Raw genomic sequence first — 19,615 nt, forward strand, 5'->3', positions numbered from 1 at the left:
CATGTGGGAGTTGGAGAGAACTCGAAATAACGAGGAAAAACCAGTGAACTCAAATAAGAGTGGAACGCTTACTCTCTGATTTTCCCTCATTAATGAGTGAAGCCAAGATGGCGGACAATGAAGCCTCTCTTGTAGGTGTGAACCAGGCCTCTAAGCGGAAATTTCAAAGATTAAAAATAATTGCCGCAATATTTTACCTAGTAAAAAATTTATGCGTAGAAGCCTGGGACATACCTGCGAGAAAGGCTTCAGTTTCCGCCATCTTGGCTTCAAACTCCGAAAGAGTGAGCGTTCCAGTCTTATTTGAGTTCACTGGAAAAAACTTGTCCTACGGTCTCGTTTTCCGACTGATTATTTCTCGTTCTCCCAAACTCCACTAGATGACATTTTAATATATATTATTATATAGTATTCCTAAACATTTTAAAGTTAAACGATATAAATTTTTGTGATTAAGCTGCACGAAAAGCCCCTTGAGAGAGAAAAAATAGGTTCGATTCCTGTCGGAGGACCTATAGTTGACTCATTTTTCCATCGACTGTTCCTGGCTTGAATTTAAAGTGTGTATAATTCCACTCAAAATTAAGACCCTTTAAACCTCTCTCTCTATATATATTATACTTAAATAATCGTCAAAATATATGTACATCTTTCACCTTGAAAACCAAGTCCCACATGTTTACTCCTTATTTTAACATAAAGATTAAAAGAAAAAACATCAGAGAGAAAGGGAGAGAGAAAGTCAACTCACGATCACTGATCAGAAATACATTTTTGTTTTAGAGTTACAGTCAGAAGAACTAACTTACGTTAGACTGTTGAATAACTGGGAAATTCCCCCCAACCGCTTAAAGGTTCTGGATGATATACTTGGAATTGGAAAGTTTGGGATTGTGAAAAAAGGGTTATATACAGCTTTCCTAGGTGAAGAACCGGTACAGGTTGCTGTGAAAATGTTAAAAAGTAAATAATTCATACAATGTTTTATTTTTATCCCATACTGATTTACGGTATAAAATCTTGATTTGTACGCCTAATGCTAAACCGGCTTAAGTTAAGGTCCTAAGGAAGCTCGGAAAAGATACGTATACTAATACAGTACATACATACATACATACACTTTATTTAAACACGGAAGGAAAACCATCAGTACATTTGATATTTAAATATTTACAGTCTAATTTATATATAAATAAAGAGAGTATCGTGGGAGTACTGTTCTACCTGGTTGCCGTGTGGGAGTCGGTTGAACTAGAATATAGAGATTCCAGTCTACTTTTAAAAGAGGTTAGAGATGGCGATAATCTAGAGGATTCAGGCAAGCTGTTCCAAAGAAATGCTCCGCTATAGAGGAGCGCTTTAAGTAATCAGTGTTAGGTTTAGGAATAAACAACTTGCCATAGGAATTCCTAAGAGCATACTGCCCCCTTCTAGAGACGAACATCTCTTGAAGGTATTGAGGTGTTTCACCATTAAGAATTTTGTACATGAGTATGGCCTTCTGTTTTTGACGGTTGAGTGATAAATTATTCCACTTTAGCTTATGAAGAAGGACATTGGATGATACATCATATGAAGAACATGTTATGACGCGTGCTGCTCTATTTTGTAGTCTCTGAACTCGATCACTTAAAGTAACTCCGAGTCCGTCCCATACTGGGGCGCAGTAGGAAAAATAAGGTTCAATAAAACCTTGGTAGATCTTAATTGCGGTTTCCTGATTCATTAGCCCTCTCCATTAGCAGTCGTTATACCAAGCTATATTGGACGAAAGCATTTGTATAACTTTTATTTTAGGCGACGTAATGTATAAGCAAACCGCATGATTCCTTAGCACTGACTGCATGAATAAGAGAATAGTCTGAAATCACGTTTTGCTTTGCGATCCAATTTCGTATTGGTTCATTAAATCACAGAAAAGATAGTCCTCAAACTATTTCGTTCTCATTTTACCATAGGTAGCCCAACACTCGTGGTCCGCGCGCGTACACGCTACTCAGTGATTAGCATATATATATTAATTTATCCTATGGTTGGCAACTTTATCACCAATTATCAATAATATATCACATACATACATGTCAAACTTCAATAAAAACTGAAAAATTCAATAGGGTTGACTGCAATAAGGTGACGTAATGTAGGGTAAATTGGATCCCGCCTATCGACAAAAAAATTTCGACAATATATTTTCAAAAACTTTATTTTAAAGGAACAAATTTCCGTATTTCCCAATACATTTTGAAGCTAAAAATTATGTCGAAATTTAGAAAATATATCCAAGTTCATTTATATTTAATAATTTTGCAGTATTTTGTGGTAGTTTTTCAGTTTTTATCGAAGTTTGACATGTATGTATGTGATATATTATTGATAATTGGTGATAAAGTTGCCAACCTTAGGATAAATTAATATATGCTTATCACAGAGTAGCGTGTACGCGCGTGGACCACGAGTCTTGGGCTACCTATGATTTTACAGGTGAAAATCTTTTGAGTTAAAAATGTAATAATTATTAAATTAGCTGTTGAATACCTTTATTTAATATTTACGGTAAATTCCAATTTTCCCCATCAAAGCTCAATTTTTTTGGTCTAAGATATATTTCATATCAATAGGTGATATTTCACTGTTTTTACCTTGATTATTTATTTATTGTTATTCTCACTTAAACTTTTAACGCTTTTGTTCAGATAATCCAACGGAATCTGACGTGTCAGATTTCTTAGATGAGTTGGAGATGTTGAAAAAAACTAACAAAGAACCACACCCAAATGTCATACGCTTTATTGGAGCTTGTATTTTAGAAGGTAAGTCCCTATTTATCAATCAAAAAGAGTCGATGGCGAAAATTTTGGGGGCGTGCGAATCGATAATTTTTAACTTTCTTCAAGACAATTGCATGATTTATAGGTTTATAATACATATAGCTGCAACTGCCATGCAAAAACAGTAGCGTAGCCTGCCTAAACAATTTGTCTTCTTGCTACTTTGGTGTTGATTGACTGTGAAAATAGTAAATTTCAAAAGACATGAATAATTATAAAAGCTCGAAATTTACATAGCCGGACAAAATCGTACCGTTTGGAAAGAACCAACAATTTATAAAATAGACAAAACACCCTCTCGACATCTCAACGTTTCGACCTGAAGGTCTTCGTCAGGAGAGTTATTAAGTATCATACGTCAAGGATGAGTTAGTATCATATCAAGGCCCTCAGGTCGAAACGTTGAGAAGTGTTTTGTCTATTTTCGGCAGCTGTTATACCACATTGGTTGCTAAGTTGTTTGAAGACGCTTTCCCGCTGCTCCCAGTTTATATTGGAACGTACCAAAAATTTATAGACAAATATTTCCAGTTGCAATAAGGATATCATTTACGGCATGTCTTAAGATACTTGCTTAATTTCAGAGAAACTAATGGTGGTGACAGAGTATTGCTTTTGTGGTAATCTGCAAAGTTTTTTGAAAAAAAGAAGAGTTATTGACAATTCTTCAACATCTGACTCGAAGTATGTCAAAACAACTTCGACTTTAGACGGTCGTCAACTGCTGAAAATTGGTGTGGATGTGGCAAGTGGAATGGTGCATCTTTCTGATCTGAAGGTATATGTTGTAAATAGTTTGCTGTAAATAGTTTATATCAGCTAAAAGGAATAATTTTTTAAAATCCATATTATATACGGAGATAATACATGGCTGGTGGTTGAAAATAGTATGGAAGTTTATAATATCCATACTGTAATTGCCATTTCCATACTATGGATAGAGCAATAGTATAGGAACAGAATATGTGTAACATAGTCCCTTAGTATAATAAATTTGAAACAAAAAAGATGAAGGACGGTTCCAGTGCCTTATTAAACCTTTCATATTTTCAGCTGGTTCATCGTGACTTGGCTGCACGAAATATTCTTATCAGCCGTGACGATAATGTCGCAAAAATTACGGACTTTGGGTTGACAAGGGATATTGCAAATACTGAAGAATATATGCGAACGAACCAGGTATTTTACCTAAATTATTTTATTGTGAGCTAAAGTAAATGTTTGAATCAAGTAATTACACCCAACGTGTATTCAAATGCTTCGCAAGGCTATATTTTTAATCAATACTATAAAACTAGGCAAAAAAATGATCGTGGTTGTAAATGAATGGCTTGAAAAATAAGATCATAGTCAGCGTTTCAAAAAGACTGTTTATTTAGTTCGAACGTGAGGTTGAAAAATATATAAATTATTAACTTGAAAAATGAAAACTGTGACTTGAGCGTTCTTCCTGGATGATCACTAACTATGCATGTATTTGTATTGTCCCTCCGTTTTATTTATGGCACTGGCCGTGTTTTTTAACCTTTTTATTGTAGGCAATCAGTGCTTACAGTTCGAATATAACCTTAATTTCTCGTGTATTCTATTAGGACCTACTTCCAGTAAAATGGATGGCATTGGAAAGTCTACTTTACGGTCGCTTTACGACTGCTAGCGACGTGTAAGTTTATAACCTACTGTTTATTCTATACAAAAATGGCATGTATTCTCAATCACCAATTATTCATGCAGTATCATATAATTAGGTCCAATAAGAATACTATTGAAATATTTTATTTGCATTTAAAATTAATCAGGTGGAGTTTTGGTGTCCTCCTGTATGAAATCGTAACTCTAGGTGAGTAATGAAATTTTTAAATTCGTTGGAATATTAGGAACATTAGTCGGAATTCTTACTAGGCGTTCATGCACGAATTTTTTAATGTCTCTACGAGTTTGAAATTTCCTAAGTGATTAGATTGTAATTCATCCCCATTTCCAGTCCTGCATGATTCAAGTGAACTCTGCTTCATCCAGTTTGCATCTCCCTTGTGGAAGCTTCCACTATGTATAAAACGTCAAGTTTAAATAAATGAAATGATTGAATTTTCAGGGGAAATACCATACAAACATTTATCACCGTTTGTGATTGTCAGCTACATTAGTTCAGGAGGTCGATTACAAAAACCGCCAAACTGTTCCAACGAAATGTAAGTAAAGCAAACTTAAAGTGGAAGTCAAGTTCGTATATGTGAGCAAACGGTCTATTTACATTTTGAACTTCACTATTTTTTAAAGGCGCCAAATCTTGCCGCCTTTTTGTCTACGTGTGTCTACTGGAAAAATATGAGCTAATATCTGTCTAGCAGAGAGCCAATCAGTTAGCTCATATGTTGCTCATAATTATGTTGATCGCCAATATCTTGCTAAAAAGGAAGTCATTGTCTCTAAACCGCCGAAAATCTGTGCCTGCTCTGCCAGGAAGAATCTTTCAAGCGTTATTAAATCTCTTTTCCATCGGTAGATATAAAATAATGATGAATTGTTGGGATGTTGATGAAAAGAAGCGACCAAGTTTTTTCCAACTAAGAAAAGATCTCCATGATATGTTAATGCATGATCAGGTAGGCCTTAAGGTTTAAATCAGTGAAATCACAAATTAATGTCGTATTTTGCGGTTAGAAAGGTATTAAGTTCATGACGCCGCAAGAATTAGTATAATAAATTATAATAAAGTATACATACGCAAACTAACAAACAAACGTTTTGTGAAAAAATGAAAACAAAAATGGCTGTGGTTCAAAGACCATATGTGGCGTGATTTGACCTAACATCATGTACGACTTCCGCTTTTATTAAGGTGGTCTTAAAAAAACGCGATTCATTCCTTTTTAAGAATTTCAAGGGATGAAAACTTAAATGTCTCCCTTATCAATCCTGCATGGATATTTTTTTCTCAAAAAAAATATAAAAAGAACGCAAGGATTAAACGAAAAGTTTTTTTAATTAGTGTTTTATCCGGAGAAAACAAAAGGGGCAATTTGTTTATTCTATTATTTCGTTGATCTATTGTATTGTTTTCTATAATTTATGAATAATTATATGCAAAAAATTTTTCGTCGCTTTTCTTAGCAAACTAAAATTCTCATTCCCCTTATTTTCGGGTGCGATAATTAAAAAAGTAATAAGTCTAACATAATAAAATTTTAATGCTTGACTTTAAAGACAATTGGCTTGGACGCAAACCTATAGACCTACCTATAAAACCTACAGTAGTTTGTTTAACGCGTAAAAAAAACGTCTATTTTCCAATATTGGGAACTCCCGACCGATTTGTGGACCGAATTCTACAGTTGTTTTTTTTTCACTATGGCAACTTGGCTTGCAATATGGCATAAAACATTTTTATATTTTTCAAAACAGAAAGACTGGTATAATTAAGATTTATTGACTGATCTCCTCGGAAAAAATCCAGCTTTGTGGACCCGAAATCATGCTTTGTGGACTAATGTTTCCCATGGTGAATATAGCAAGTTTCCAAGGAAACATGGGGTAAAAATACGCGACAAAAACGTAGGCAAAGTAACTCTTCGTTAAGGCTGCTTTCCACTTACGCGTTTTTTATACGCACGTACACGTACGGAAAATTTTAAATGCTTTTAAATTTTCATTATTTAACATCTAGGTCAACTAATGCATACTAAAATAAGCAGGAAACTAAGTTCCTTCGATTTATTTACTTAGTTTTTTAAAAGATATCATGCAAAAGGATTTAGACTTTTACGTGCGTGTACGTGCGTATGAAAAACGCGTAACTGGAAAGCAGACATTATAGAAAGAAATCGGCTGAAGTTGAAAGGTCATATGTCGCGTACTTTATGACTTCTGGTTTTATTAACCCAGGTGGTTAAAAGAATTGACCCCCTATCAAACTGGTTTAAACCTGAGAAACAAGATTTTGCGTTAAACATTAGAATTTCCCGCCTTTTACGACTCCACGTGACGTAGTTTTAACCAACAAATTGAGAAACAAATGAAAACTTGCTATTTAGTAGTGCTAATTTATAAGGATCTTATTTGCCTTTTTAATAACCTTACTTACGAGGCCTCCTGCTGAACTCAATATTTAAGGACGCCATATTGTTTTTATTTAGCTATATAGTGTAGAGCAAAGCCTTTAAGTATAAGGTTGTATTTCTTTTATTCTTTGTCAGTTAAATTTGATTATATATATAATTAACAAAAAACGACAACCTAACTCCCGTTACCCTCGATCAAACGGTTGAAATCAGACAAACAATATTTTGCCGTTAACAATCCAATTTCTTGTCTTTCACGTGGCATCGTTTTAAACAATCAGATTCTGCAAAAGATTAACTTTCAAACTTGCTGTATAATAAAGATGTTTGCAGCACAGAGATTGTAGCAAAGAGAAAGAACCACGCAGAATGTCTTAAAGTCGGCAGAAATTGATCTAAGCCCTGTTCGTTTATTACTATACTTCCACGCATAAAAACTAGTAATATCATAATATCTTTTTGTACTGAGAAGCATTTAGAAATAAGATCGATGTAGATATTCCTCACAATTATTCATGTCTTTTTCTCATTACCAGAACTGTTGTATAGAAACGATATAATGTATTATTGTTCGAAAAATATAGTTCCTATGCACAGTTTGCAAATCGAGATGAAGAATTTTTAAACAAACAAAAATTATATAACTATGATTATTATCACTGTTATAGTGATTTTTCTTCAATAACTTCAAAATTGTTTTTAGAAATCTTACATCAATGTACAACAAGTGAAGGACGAAGAATTACGAACAACGACCACCCCTTGTCACGTGACTGTTGAAGATGAAGCAGCTATAAAGCTCTAGGAAATGTCTTCTCTTTAATAATTCCGCTAAAAATTAATTTGTCACCGCAATGTTTTTCGCGTACCAGTCAAGGTTACGATCGCACGCTAACCTTAATGATGTATCCTGCATGACATCAGTTCGACCATTATGGTCATTAATTTTTGCAATATATACCTAAAAAATTATTACAGGGGAAAATTAGTAATTATAAGACCCTTTAAACTACCAGAGTTTACCTGCATTAAGTGAAGTGTCAAATAACATAAAAAATTATTAGTAAAAAATTATGGAAGACTAAACAACGTCATAGTCTAGTTTTGTTTCACAACATCATAATCCAGTTTAATGTCATGTAGTGGGTTCACATTAAAACATATTCGCTTATTCAGAGCAGCGCTGTAAAATGCCGAAAGTGGCACAGGCAGTATGCTCATTTCACTGGTCCATAAGCCCAATTGGATTTATCTCGACTGACTTGTGGGGTGACGGACTGATTTGCATAAGGGAAACCAATCAGTCCATTTCTTGCATTACTACAGGTCAGTTTGAATTTACCGGACTCACAGGATATTTTTCCGAGATGGCCGGATTCAAGAGGAGGTTGGACAGCTGTCACGCGAGTTTCTCAATTAATGAGAATGCGTTATTTTTCAATCGCAAATGCGAAAAAATTTCCGCAAGAAACTTTGCACGGGATGTAAAAATACCGAAAGTTTGAGTTTACTTAAGGCAATCGTCGTCAAAAAATGCAATATTTTCCTTCGAATAAAGGATGATGAAGACCCGAAAGCGGATATGCGTTGACCGAGAATCAAACCCAGACCTACCACTTAGAAGGCAGAAATGCTAACCATTACACCATCAACGCAAGTTATAGTGATATTCGACACGTCATTGTACCTTTGTTACAAATTAATGGTAGAAATTGGATGGAGAGATCGAAGAAAATGGTTGATAGAAAAAAATTGTACGCTAGTTTAAATGGAGAAATTCACGGTGAACAGTCTCATATGCATCGTTATTTTCCTGGATGAAAAAGCGTTTCGGAACCACTGTAAGTCGGTTCTGTGGTGTAATGGTTAGCACTTTGGACTCTGAATCCAATTGCAAGGACCCGGGTTCAATTCTCGGCAGGAGGTACGATCGCATTAAAGCTAATCAAAATTCAAGGAAAAAATTGCAAGCATTTCACGTCTCGTGGAAACGAGGAACTTTTTAAGATGAGTAGTTGAAGATTTATTGCAGTGAAGATAATTAAACATTTTTTTTGTTACCGTTATAATCCTGGATGGAAAAAAATGCGTTTCGAAACTAATCTGAAGTTAGTTCTGTGGTGTAATGATTAGCACTATGGACTTTGAATCCAAGGAACCGAGTTCAAATCTCGGCATGACCTACGACCGTATTTACCGCAAATCACGCTTTCAAGCAAAAAATTATTACCTCCATTGCACGTCTCTTGGAAACGAGACCCTTTTTAGGATCATTAGTCGAAGATTTATGGCAGTGAAGATAATTCAAACTTTTTTGCTAGTGTTCTGTGTCTCGTAAATTGACTCGAAATATATTGTTCCTGATTTTTTTTGGACATATCAAACAAATGGAATAAAACAGAATCGATTTTGTTAACAAAGGCAAAAGTTAATTTCTATGGTCGGCGTAAAAACATGCAATATTTTTATTCAAATAGAGGATCATGAAGACTCGAAAGCGGATATGCGTTGATCGGGAATCGAACCAAGATCTACTGCCTGGAAGGCAGCAATGCTAACCATTACACCATCAACACAAGATATGGTAATGTTCGACACATCATTGTACTTTTTGTTAAAAATCGAAGGTAGCAAATAGATGGAGAGAATGAAGATAATCGGGGATAGAAAAAATTTGCACGCTAGTTGGAATGGAGAAATTCATGGTGAACAGTCTTATAAGCATCATTATAATCCTCCAAGAAAAATGCGTTTCGAAACCAATCTCAAGTTGGTTCTGAGGTGTAATGGTCAGCACTTTCGACTTTGAATCAAAGGACCCAAGTTCAAACCTCGGCAAGACCTACGACCGCATTAAAGCAAATCACGCTTTCACGCAAAAAAATCGTAGGCATTTCACGTCTCGTGGAAATGAGAAACTTTTTAAGATGATTACTTGAAGATTTATGGTAGTGAAGATAATTCAAACGTTTTTTGCTATTGTTCTGTGTCTTATAAATTCACTGGAAATATGTTGTTCCTGATATAAAAACTTTGTATGCTAGTTTGAATGGAGAAATTCACGGTGAACCGGCAGTCTTATAAGCATCGTTATAATCCTAAAAGAAAAATGCGTTTCGAAACCAATCTCAAGTTGGTTCTGTGGTGTAATGGTTAGCACTTTGGACTTTGAATCCAAGGATCCGAATTCAAATCTCGGCAGGACCTATGACCGTCTTTAAAGCAAAGAAAGCTTTCAAACAAAAAATTATTGGCTGTATATTGCACGTCTCTTGGAAACAAGGCATTTTTTAGCATCATTAGTCGAAGATTTATCGTAGTGAAGATAATTCAAACGTTTTCTGCTAGTGTTCTGTGTCCCCTAAATTCACCCCAAAAATGTTGTTCCTGATTTTTTTGGATATATCAAACTAATGGAATAAAAAAGAATTGGTTTTGTTAACAAAGGCAAAAGTTAATTTCTATTGTCGCCGTAAAACCATGCAATATTTTTATTCAAATTGAGGATGACGAAGACCCCAAAGGGGATATGCGTTGACCGGGAATCGAACCCAGATTTACTGCTTGGAAGGCAGCAATGCTAACCATTACACCATCAACGCAAGATATGGGAATTGATCAAAACATCATTATACTTTTTGTTAAAAATCGAAGGTAGCAAATAGATGGAGAGAATGAAGAAAATTGGGGATTGAAAAAGTTTGCACGCTAGTTGGAATGGAGAAATTCATGGGAACAGTCTTATATGCATCGTTATAATCCTTGATAAAAAAATGCGTTTCGAAACTAATTTCAAGTTAATTCTGTGGTGTAATGGTTAGCACGTTTGACCTTGAATGCAAGGATCCGAGTTCAAATCTCGGCAGAACCTATGACCGTGTATAACGCTAATCACGCTTTCAAGCTAAAAATTATTGGCTGCATTGCGCGTCTCTTGGAAACGAGGCCCTTTTTACGATCATTAGTCGAAGATTTATCGGAGTGAAGATACTGATTCAAACGTTTTTTGCAAGTGTTCTCTTTCCCGTAAATTCACCCGAAATATGTTGTTCCTGATTTTTTTGGATATATCAAACTAATGGAATAAAAAAGAATCGGTTTTGTTAACAAAGGCAAAAGTTATTTTCTATTGTCGCCGTAAAACCATGCAATATTTTCATTCAAATTGAGGATGATGAAGACCCGAAGGCGGATATGCGTTGACCGGGAATCGAACCCAGATCTACTGCTTGGAAGGCAGCAATGCTAACCATTACACCATCAACGCAAGATATGGTAATGTTCAAAACATTGTACTTTTTGTTAAAAATCGAAGGTAGCGAATAGATGGAGAAAATGTCAAGAATCGGGGATAGAAAAAATTTGCAGAATAGTTGGAATGGAGAAATTCATGGTGAACAGTCCTATATGCATCGTTATAATCCTTAATGAAAAAAATGCGTTTCAAAACAAATTTCAAGTTGGTTCTGTGGTGTAATGGTTAGCACTTTGGACTTTGAATCCAAGGATCCGAGTTCAAATCTCGGCAGGACCTACGACCGTCTTTAAAGCTAAGCACGCTTTCAAGCAAAAAATTTTTTGCTGCATATTGCACGTCTCTTGGAAACGAGGCCCTTTTTAGGATCATTAGTCGAAGGTTTATGGCAGTGAAGATAATTCAAACGTTTTTTGCAAGTGTTCTGTTTCCCGTAAATTCACTCGAAATATGTTGTTCCTGATTTTTTTGGATATATCAAACTAATAGAATAAAAAAGAATCGGTTTTGTTAACAAAGGCAAAAGTTATTTTCTATTGTCGCCGTAAAACCATGCAATATTTTCATTCAAATTGAGGATGATGAAGACCCGAAAGCGGATAGCAAAAATTTATTTTGGGATCACTTTCGATGGGAGCTTTGTAACCGTGCCTGTTTGAGTTATTTTCTACATTGAGCACTATAAATATACCTAAACTACGCTATGCTTCAACGCTTCAGCAACGACTTGTTAGTCGAGAGGTCGTACTGCGTGCGAAATATCCCGGTTCAAATCTTGGTATTGCACCATTATTTTACTTCATTTTTCCTTTTTTTTTAATTTTTTTTTTAAATTGAACGTCTACAATACTATTTTGTTAGGTTCAGGGTTTATGTGTGGGACAGGTTTTTTTTTTTTATTTAAGTTTCAGAATTTAAGCACTATATTTAAACTCCGAACGCAGAATTTAAGCTCCCAGCGAAAGCGATCCCAAAATAAATTTGTGCAAGCGGATATGCGTTGACCGGGAATCGAACCCAGATCTACTGCTTGGAAGGCAGCAATGCTAACCATTACACCATCAACGCAAGATATGGTAATGTTCAAAACATCATTGTACTTTTTGTTAAAAATCGAAGGTAGCAAATACATGGATAGAATGACGAAAATCGGGGATAGAAAAAATTTGCAGGCTAGTTGAGATGGAGAAATTCATGGTGAACAGTCCTATATGCATCGTTATAATCCTTGATGAAAAAAATGCGTTTCAAAACCAATTTCAAGTTGGTTCTGTGGTGTAATGGTTAGCACTTTGGACTTTGAATCCAAGGATCCGAGTTCAAATCTCGGCAGGACCTACGACCGTCTTTAAAGCTAAGCACGCTTTCAAGCAAAAAATTTTTGGCTGCATATTGCACGTCTCTTGGAAACGAGGCCCTTTTTAGGATCATTAGTCGAAGGTTTATGGCAGTGAAGATAATTCAAACGTTTTTTGCAAGTGTTCTGTTTCCCGTAAATTCACTCGAAATATGTTGTTCCTGATTTTTTTGGATATATCAAACTAATAGAATAAAAAAGAATCGGTTTTGTTAACAAAGGCAAAAGTGTTTTTCTATTGTCGCCGTAAAACCATGCAATATTTTCATTCAAATTGAGGATGATGAAGACCCGAAAGCGGATAGCAAAAATTTATTTTGGGATCGCTTTCGATGGGAGCTTTGTAACCGTGCCTGTTTGAGTTATTTTCTACATTGAGCACTATAAATATACCTAAACTACGCTATGCTTCAACGCTTCAGCAACGACTTGTTAGTCGAGAGGTCGTACTGCGTGCGAAATATCCCGGTTCAAATCTTGGTAATGCACCATTATTTTACTTCATTTTTCCTTTTTTTTCTAATTTTTTTTTTAAATTGAACGTCTACAATACTATTTGGTTAGGTTCAGGGTTTATGTGTGGGACAGGTTTTTATTTTTTATTTAAGTTTCAGAATTTAAGCACTATATTTAAACTCCGAACGCAGAATTTAAGCTCCCAGCGAAAGCGATCCCAAAATAAATTTGTGCAAGCGGATATGCGTTGACCGGGAATCGAACCCAGATCTACTGCTTGGAAGGCAGCAATGCTAACCATTACACCATCAACGCAAGATATGGTAATGTTCAAAACATCATTGTACTTTTTGTTAAAAATCGAAGGTAGCAAATAGATGGATAGAATGACGAAAATCGGGGATAGAAAAAATTTGCAGGCTAGTTGAGATGGAGAAATTCATGGTGAACAGTCCTATATGCATCGTTATAATCCTTGATGAAAAAAATGCGTTTCAAAACCAATTTCAAGTTGGTTCTGTGGTGTAATGGTTAGCACTTTGGACTTTGAATCCAAGGATCCGAGTTCAAATCTCGGCAGGACCTATGACCGTCTTTAAAGCAAAGAACGCTTTCAAACAAAATATTATTGGCTGTATATTGCACGTCTTTGGAAACAAGCCCCATTTTAGGATCATTAGTCGAAGATTTATCGCAGTGAAGATAATTCAAACGTTTTTTGCTAGTGTTCTGTGTCCCCTAAATTCACCCGAAATATGTTGTTCCTGATTTTTTTGGATATATCAAACTAATGGAATAAAAGAGAATCGGTTTTGTTAACAAAGGCAAAAGTTATTTTCTATTGTCGCCGTAAAACCATGCAATATTTTTATTTAAATTGAGGATGATGAAGACCCGAAAGCGGATAGCACAAATTTATTTTGGGATCGCTTTCGCTGGGAGCTTAAATTCTGCGTTCGGAGTTTAAATATAGTGCTTAAATTCTGAAACTTAAATAAAAAAAAAAACCTGTCCCACACATAAACCCTGAACCTAACCAAATAGTATTGTAGACGTTCAATTTAAAAAAAAAATTAGAAAAAAAAGGAAAAATGAAGTAAAATAATGGTGCATTACCAAGATTTGAACCGGGATATTTCGCACGCAGTACGACCTCTCGACTAACAAGTCGTTGCTGAAGCGTTGAAGCATAGCGTAGTTTAGGTATATTTATAGTGCTCAATGTAGAAAATAACTCAAACAGGCACGGTTACAAAGCTCCCATCGAAAGTGATCCCAAAATAAATTTTTGCTATCCGCTTTCGGGTCTTCATCATCCTCAATTTGAATGAAAATATTGCATGGTTTTACGGCGACAATAGAAAAACACTTTTGCCTTTGTTAACAAAACCGATTCTTTTTTATTCCATTAGTTTGATATATCCAAAAAAATCAGGAACAACATATTTCGAGTGAATTTACGGGAAACAGAACACTTGCAAAAAACGTTTGAATTATCTTCACTGCGATAAATCTTCGACTAATGATCGTAAAAAGGGCCTCGTTTCCAAGAAGCGTGCAGTGCAGCCAATATTTTTTTTAATTCAAAGCGTGATTTGCGTTATACACGGTCATGGGTCCTGCCGGGATTTGAACTCAGATCCTTGGATTCAAAGTCCAAAGTGCTAACCATTACACCACAGAACTAACTTGAAATTAGTTTTGAAACGCATTTTTTTCATTAAGGATTATAACGATGCATATAGGACTGTTCACCATGAATTTCTCCATTCCAATTATCCTGCAAATTTTTTCTATCCCCGATTCTCGACATTTTCTCCATCTATTCGCTACCTTCAATTTTTAACAAAAAGTACAATGATGTTTTGAACATTACCATATCTTGCGTTGATGGTGTAATGGTTAGCATTGCTGCCTTCCAAGCAGTAGATCTGGGTTCGATTCCCGGTCAACGCATATCCGCTTTCAGGTCTTCATCATCCTCAATTTGAATGAAAATATTGCATGGTTTTACGGCGACAATAGAAAATAACTTTTGCCTTTGTTAACAAAACCGATTCTTTTTTATTCCATTAGTTTGATATATCCAAAAAAATCAGGAACAACATATTTCGGGTGAATTTACGGGAAACAGAACACTTGCAAAAAACGTTTGAATTATCTTCACTGCGATAAATCTTCGACTAATGATCGTAAAAAGGGCCTCGTTTCCAAGAGGCGTGCAGTGCAGCCAATATTTTTTTTGCTTCAAAGCGTGATTTGCGTTATACACGGTCATAGGTCCTGCCGAGATTTGAACTCGGATCCTTGGATTCAAAGTCCAAAGTGCTAACCATTACACCACAGAACTAACTTGAAATTAGTTTTGAAACGCATTTTTTTCATTAAGGATTATAACGATGCATATAGGACTGTTCACCATGAATTTCTCCATTCCAACTATCCTGCTAATTTTTTCTATCCCCGATTCTCGACATTTTCTCCATCTATTCGCTACCTAGCTTCGATTTTTAACAAAAAGTACAATGATGTTTTGATCAATTGCCATATCTTGCGTTGATGGTGTAATGGTTAGCATTGCTGCCTTCCAAGGAGTAGATCTGGGTTTGATTCTCGGTCAACGCATATCCGCTTGCAAAAATTTATTTTGGGATCACTTTCGATGGGAGCTTTGTAACCGTGCCTGTTTGAGTTCTTTTCTACATTGAGCACTATAAATATACCTAAACTACGCTATGCTTCAACGCTTCAGCAACGACTTGTTAGTCGAGAGGTCGTACTGCGTGCGAAATATCCCGGTTCAAATCTTGGTAATGCACCATTATTTTACTTCATTTTTCCTTTTTTTTCTAATTTTTTTTAAATTGAACGTCTACAATACTATTTGGTTAGGTTCAGGGTTTATGTGTGGGACAGGTTTTTATTTTTTATTTAAGTTTCAGAATTTAAGCACTATATTTAAACTCCGAACGAAGAATTTAAGTTCCCAGCGAAAGTGATCCCAAAATAATTTTGTGCAAGCGGATATGCGTTGACCGGGAATCGAACCCAGATCTACTGCTTGGAAGGCAGCAATGCTAACCATTACACCATCAACGCAAGATATGGTAATTGATCAAAACATCATTGTACTTTTTGTTAAAAATCGAAGGTAGCGAATAGATGGAGAAAATGTCGAGAATCGGGGATAGAAAAAATTTGCAGGATAGTTGGAATGGAGAAATTCATGGTGAACAGTCCTATATGCATCGTTATAATCCTAAATGAAAAAAATGCGTTTCAAAACAAATTTCAAGTTGGTTCTGTGGTGTAATGGTTAGCACTTTGGACTTTGAATCCAAGGATCCGAGTTCAAATCTCGGCAGGACCTATGATAGATAGATAGATAGATAATTTTAATAGTTTCTCCCAGAAGGGTTTTTCAGAACCATTTTACAATATTTAAGAAATAATTATATTATACTGGAAAATTTACAATTAAAACTAAACTATGTTTAATAGAATGTTAAGAAGCTAATAGTATTTACAATGTCGATAACAGGCTAAAATGACAGTAAATGATCTTTCAAATGAGTTTTAAAAGTCTTAAGTGATGTACATTCCTTCAGTTTACTATCTAGGTTGTTCCAAATCACAGCTCCTCTATACGCAAATGACCGTTGACCTGTACTTGTTTTGAACCGGGGTATTTGTACTAAGTTGCAATACCTAGTTGACCTATTATGAATAGAAGTTCTCTTCTCGAACATATCACAGAGGTATTTTGGCGCTAAAGTGTTCATGCATTTATAAGTCATAACCGCATTACGGAAATAGAGCAATTTGTCGACAGTCAGCCACTCCAGATCTTTAAGTAATGGGGTTACATGATCATATTTCTTAGATCCTGTGATTATTTTACTTGCAAAATTTTGAACCGATTGAAGTTTCTTCATGTTAGCATTTGTTGTATTTGACCACACTGTGGAGCAATATAACATTTTATTGATCACTAACGAGGATATTATCATGGTGAGTGTGCTCTTATCGAAGTTGTTTTTAACTCGGTTTATCTGGCACAATTTGTGGAGGCAAGATGTGTATAACACAAATCACGCTTTGAAGCAAAAAAAAATATTGGCTGCACTGCACGCCTCTAGGAAACGAGGCCCTTTTTACGATCAATAGTCGAAGATTTATCGCAGTGAAGATAATTCAAACGTTTTTTGCAAGTGTTCTGTTTACCGTAAATTCACCCGAAATATGTTGTTCCTGATTTTTTTGGATATATCAAACTAATGGAATAAAAAAAATCGGGTTTGTTAACAAAGGCAAAAGTTATTTTCTATTGTCGCCGTAAAACCATGCAATATTTTCATTCAAATTGAGGATGATGAAGACCCGAAAGCGGATATGCGTTGACCGGTAATCGAACCCAGATCTACTGCTTGGAAGGTAGCAATGCTAACCATTACACCATCAACGCAAGATATGGTAATGTTCATAACATCATTGTACTTTTTGTTAAAAATCGAAGGTAGCGAATAGATGGAGAAAATGTCGAGAATCGGGGATAGAAAAAATTTGCAGGATAGTTGGAATGGAGAAATTCATGGTGAACAGTCCTATATGCATCGTTATAATCCTTAATGAAAAAAATGCGTTTAAAAACTAATTTCAAGTTGGTTCTGTGGTGTAATGGTTAGCACTTTGGACTTTGAACCCAAGGATCCGAGTTCAAATCTCGGCAGGACCTATGACCGTGTATAACGCAAATCACGCTTTGAAGCAAAAAAAATATTGGCTGCACTGCACGCCTCTTGGAAACGAGACCCTTTTTACGATCATTAGTCGAAGATTTATCGCAATGAAGATAATTCAAACGTTTTTTGCAAGTGTTCTGTTTCCCGTAAATTCACCCGAAATATGTTGTTCCTGATTTTTTTGGATATATCAAACTAATGGAATAAAAAAGAATCGGTTTTGTTAACAAAGGCAAAAGTTATTTTCTATTGTCGCCGTAAAACCATGCAATATTTTCATTCAAATTGAGGATGATGAAGACCTGAAAGCGGATATGCGTTGACCGGGAATCGAACCCAGATCTACTGCTTGGAAGGCAGCAATGCTAACCATTACACCATCAACGCAAGATATGGTAATGTTCATAACATCATTGTACTTTTTGTTGAAAATCGAAGGTAGCGAATAGATTAAGAAAATGTAGAGAATCGGGGATAGAAAAAATTTGCAGGATAGTTGGAATGGAGAAATTCATGGTGAACAGTCCTATATCCATCGTTATAATCCTTAATGAAAAAAATGCGTTTCAAAACTAATTTCAAGTTGGTTCTGTGGTGTAATGGTTAGCACTTTGGACTTTGAATCCGAGGATCCGAGTTCAAATCTCGGCAGGACCTATGACCGTGTATAACGCAAATCACGCTTTGAAGCAAAAAAAATATTGGCTGCACTGCACGCCTCTTGGAAACGAGACCCTTTTTACGATCATTAGTCGAAGATTTATCGCAGTGAAGATAATTCAAACGTTTTTTGCAAGTGTTCTGTTTCCCGTAAATTCACCCGAAATATGTTGTTCCTGATTTTTTTGGATATATCAAACTAATGGAATAAAAAAGAATGGGTTTTGTTAACAAAGGCAAAAGTTATTTTCTATTGTCGCCGTAAAACCATGCAATATTTTCATTCAAATTGAGGGATATGATAAGACCCGAAAGCGGATATGCGTTGACCGGGAATCGAACCCAGATCTACTGCTTGGAAGGCAGCAATGCTAACCATTACACCATCAACGCAAGATATGGTAATGTTCAAAACATTATTGTACTTTTTGTTAAAAATCGAAGGTAGCGAATAGATGGAGAAAATGTCGAGAATCGGGGATAGAAAAAATTTGCAGGATAGTTGGAATGGAGAAATTCATGGTGAACAGTCCTATATGCATCGTTATAATCCTTAATGAAAAAAATGCGTTTCAAAACTAATTTCAAGTTGGTTCTGTGGTGTAATGGTTGGCACTTTGGACTTTGAATCCAAGGATCCGAGTTCAAATCTCGGCAGGACCTATGACCGTGTATTACGCAAATCACGCTTTGAAGCAAAAAAAATATTGGCTGCACTGCACGCCTCTTGGAAACGAGGCCCTTTTTACGATCATTAGTCGAAGATTTATCGCAGTGAAGATAATTGAAACGTTTTTTGCAAGTGTTCTGTTTCCCGTAAATTCACCCGAAATATGTTGTTCCTGATTTTTTTGGATATATCAAACTAATGGAATAAAAAAGAAACGGTTTTGTTAACAAAGGCAAAAGTTATTTTCTATTGTCGCCGTAAAACCATGCAATATTTTCATTCAAATTGAGGATGATGAGGACCCGAAAGCGGATAGCAAAAATTTATTTTGGGATCACTTTCGATGGGAGCTTTGTAACCGTGCCTGTTTGAGTTATTTTCTACATTGAGCACTATAAATATACCTAAACTACGCTATGCTTCAGCGCTTCAGCAACGTCTTGTTAGTCGAGAGGTCGTACTGCGTGCGAAATATCCCGGTTCAAATCTTGGTAATGCACCATTATTTTACTTCATTTTTCCTTTTTTTTCTAATTTTTTTTTTAAATCGAACGTCTACAATACTATTTGGTTAGGTTCAGGGTTT

General features: G+C 35.6%; 17 non-coding genes across 17 annotated transcripts; 9 read left to right on the forward strand and 8 right to left on the reverse strand.

Moving 5' to 3' along the window:
- Positions 1-10,024: 10,024 nt before the first annotated feature.
- Trnaq-uug lies at positions 10,025-10,096 on the forward strand. Its single transcript has one exon. It is a non-coding gene; the product is annotated as a tRNA-Gln (tRNA).
- Positions 10,097-10,419: 323 nt separating this feature from the next.
- Trnag-ucc lies at positions 10,420-10,491 on the reverse strand. The gene has a single exon. It is a non-coding gene; the product is annotated as a tRNA-Gly (tRNA).
- Positions 10,492-11,084: 593 nt separating this feature from the next.
- Positions 11,085-11,156, reverse strand: Trnag-ucc. Its single transcript has one exon. It is a non-coding gene; the product is annotated as a tRNA-Gly (tRNA).
- A 195-nt stretch (positions 11,157-11,351) lies between these two features.
- Trnaq-uug lies at positions 11,352-11,423 on the forward strand. Its single transcript has one exon. It is a non-coding gene; the product is annotated as a tRNA-Gln (tRNA).
- A 717-nt stretch (positions 11,424-12,140) lies between these two features.
- Positions 12,141-12,212, reverse strand: Trnag-ucc. The gene has a single exon. It is a non-coding gene; the product is annotated as a tRNA-Gly (tRNA).
- A 198-nt stretch (positions 12,213-12,410) lies between these two features.
- On the forward strand, positions 12,411-12,482 carry Trnaq-uug. The gene has a single exon. It is a non-coding gene; the product is annotated as a tRNA-Gln (tRNA).
- Positions 12,483-13,200: 718 nt separating this feature from the next.
- On the reverse strand, positions 13,201-13,272 carry Trnag-ucc. The gene has a single exon. It is a non-coding gene; the product is annotated as a tRNA-Gly (tRNA).
- Positions 13,273-13,470: 198 nt separating this feature from the next.
- Trnaq-uug lies at positions 13,471-13,542 on the forward strand. Its single transcript has one exon. It is a non-coding gene; the product is annotated as a tRNA-Gln (tRNA).
- A 1,299-nt stretch (positions 13,543-14,841) lies between these two features.
- Positions 14,842-14,913, forward strand: Trnag-ucc. The gene has a single exon. It is a non-coding gene; the product is annotated as a tRNA-Gly (tRNA).
- Positions 14,914-15,235: 322 nt separating this feature from the next.
- Positions 15,236-15,307, reverse strand: Trnaq-uug. The gene has a single exon. It is a non-coding gene; the product is annotated as a tRNA-Gln (tRNA).
- A 677-nt stretch (positions 15,308-15,984) lies between these two features.
- On the reverse strand, positions 15,985-16,056 carry Trnag-ucc. The gene has a single exon. It is a non-coding gene; the product is annotated as a tRNA-Gly (tRNA).
- A 199-nt stretch (positions 16,057-16,255) lies between these two features.
- Trnaq-uug lies at positions 16,256-16,327 on the forward strand. The gene has a single exon. It is a non-coding gene; the product is annotated as a tRNA-Gln (tRNA).
- A 1,293-nt stretch (positions 16,328-17,620) lies between these two features.
- Positions 17,621-17,692, forward strand: Trnaq-uug. Its single transcript has one exon. It is a non-coding gene; the product is annotated as a tRNA-Gln (tRNA).
- A 322-nt stretch (positions 17,693-18,014) lies between these two features.
- On the reverse strand, positions 18,015-18,086 carry Trnag-ucc. Its single transcript has one exon. It is a non-coding gene; the product is annotated as a tRNA-Gly (tRNA).
- Positions 18,087-18,284: 198 nt separating this feature from the next.
- Trnaq-uug lies at positions 18,285-18,356 on the forward strand. Its single transcript has one exon. It is a non-coding gene; the product is annotated as a tRNA-Gln (tRNA).
- Positions 18,357-18,680: 324 nt separating this feature from the next.
- Trnag-ucc lies at positions 18,681-18,752 on the reverse strand. Its single transcript has one exon. It is a non-coding gene; the product is annotated as a tRNA-Gly (tRNA).
- A 198-nt stretch (positions 18,753-18,950) lies between these two features.
- On the forward strand, positions 18,951-19,022 carry Trnaq-uug. The gene has a single exon. It is a non-coding gene; the product is annotated as a tRNA-Gln (tRNA).
- The last annotated feature ends 593 nt before the right edge of the window (positions 19,023-19,615 follow it).

This window comes from Dendronephthya gigantea, unplaced genomic scaffold, assembly GCF_004324835.1.
Source record: "Dendronephthya gigantea isolate DGI-Jeju-01 unplaced genomic scaffold, DenGig_1.0 000003F, whole genome shotgun sequence".
In the NCBI taxonomy this organism is placed as follows: Eukaryota; Metazoa; Cnidaria; class Anthozoa; order Malacalcyonacea; family Nephtheidae; genus Dendronephthya; species Dendronephthya gigantea.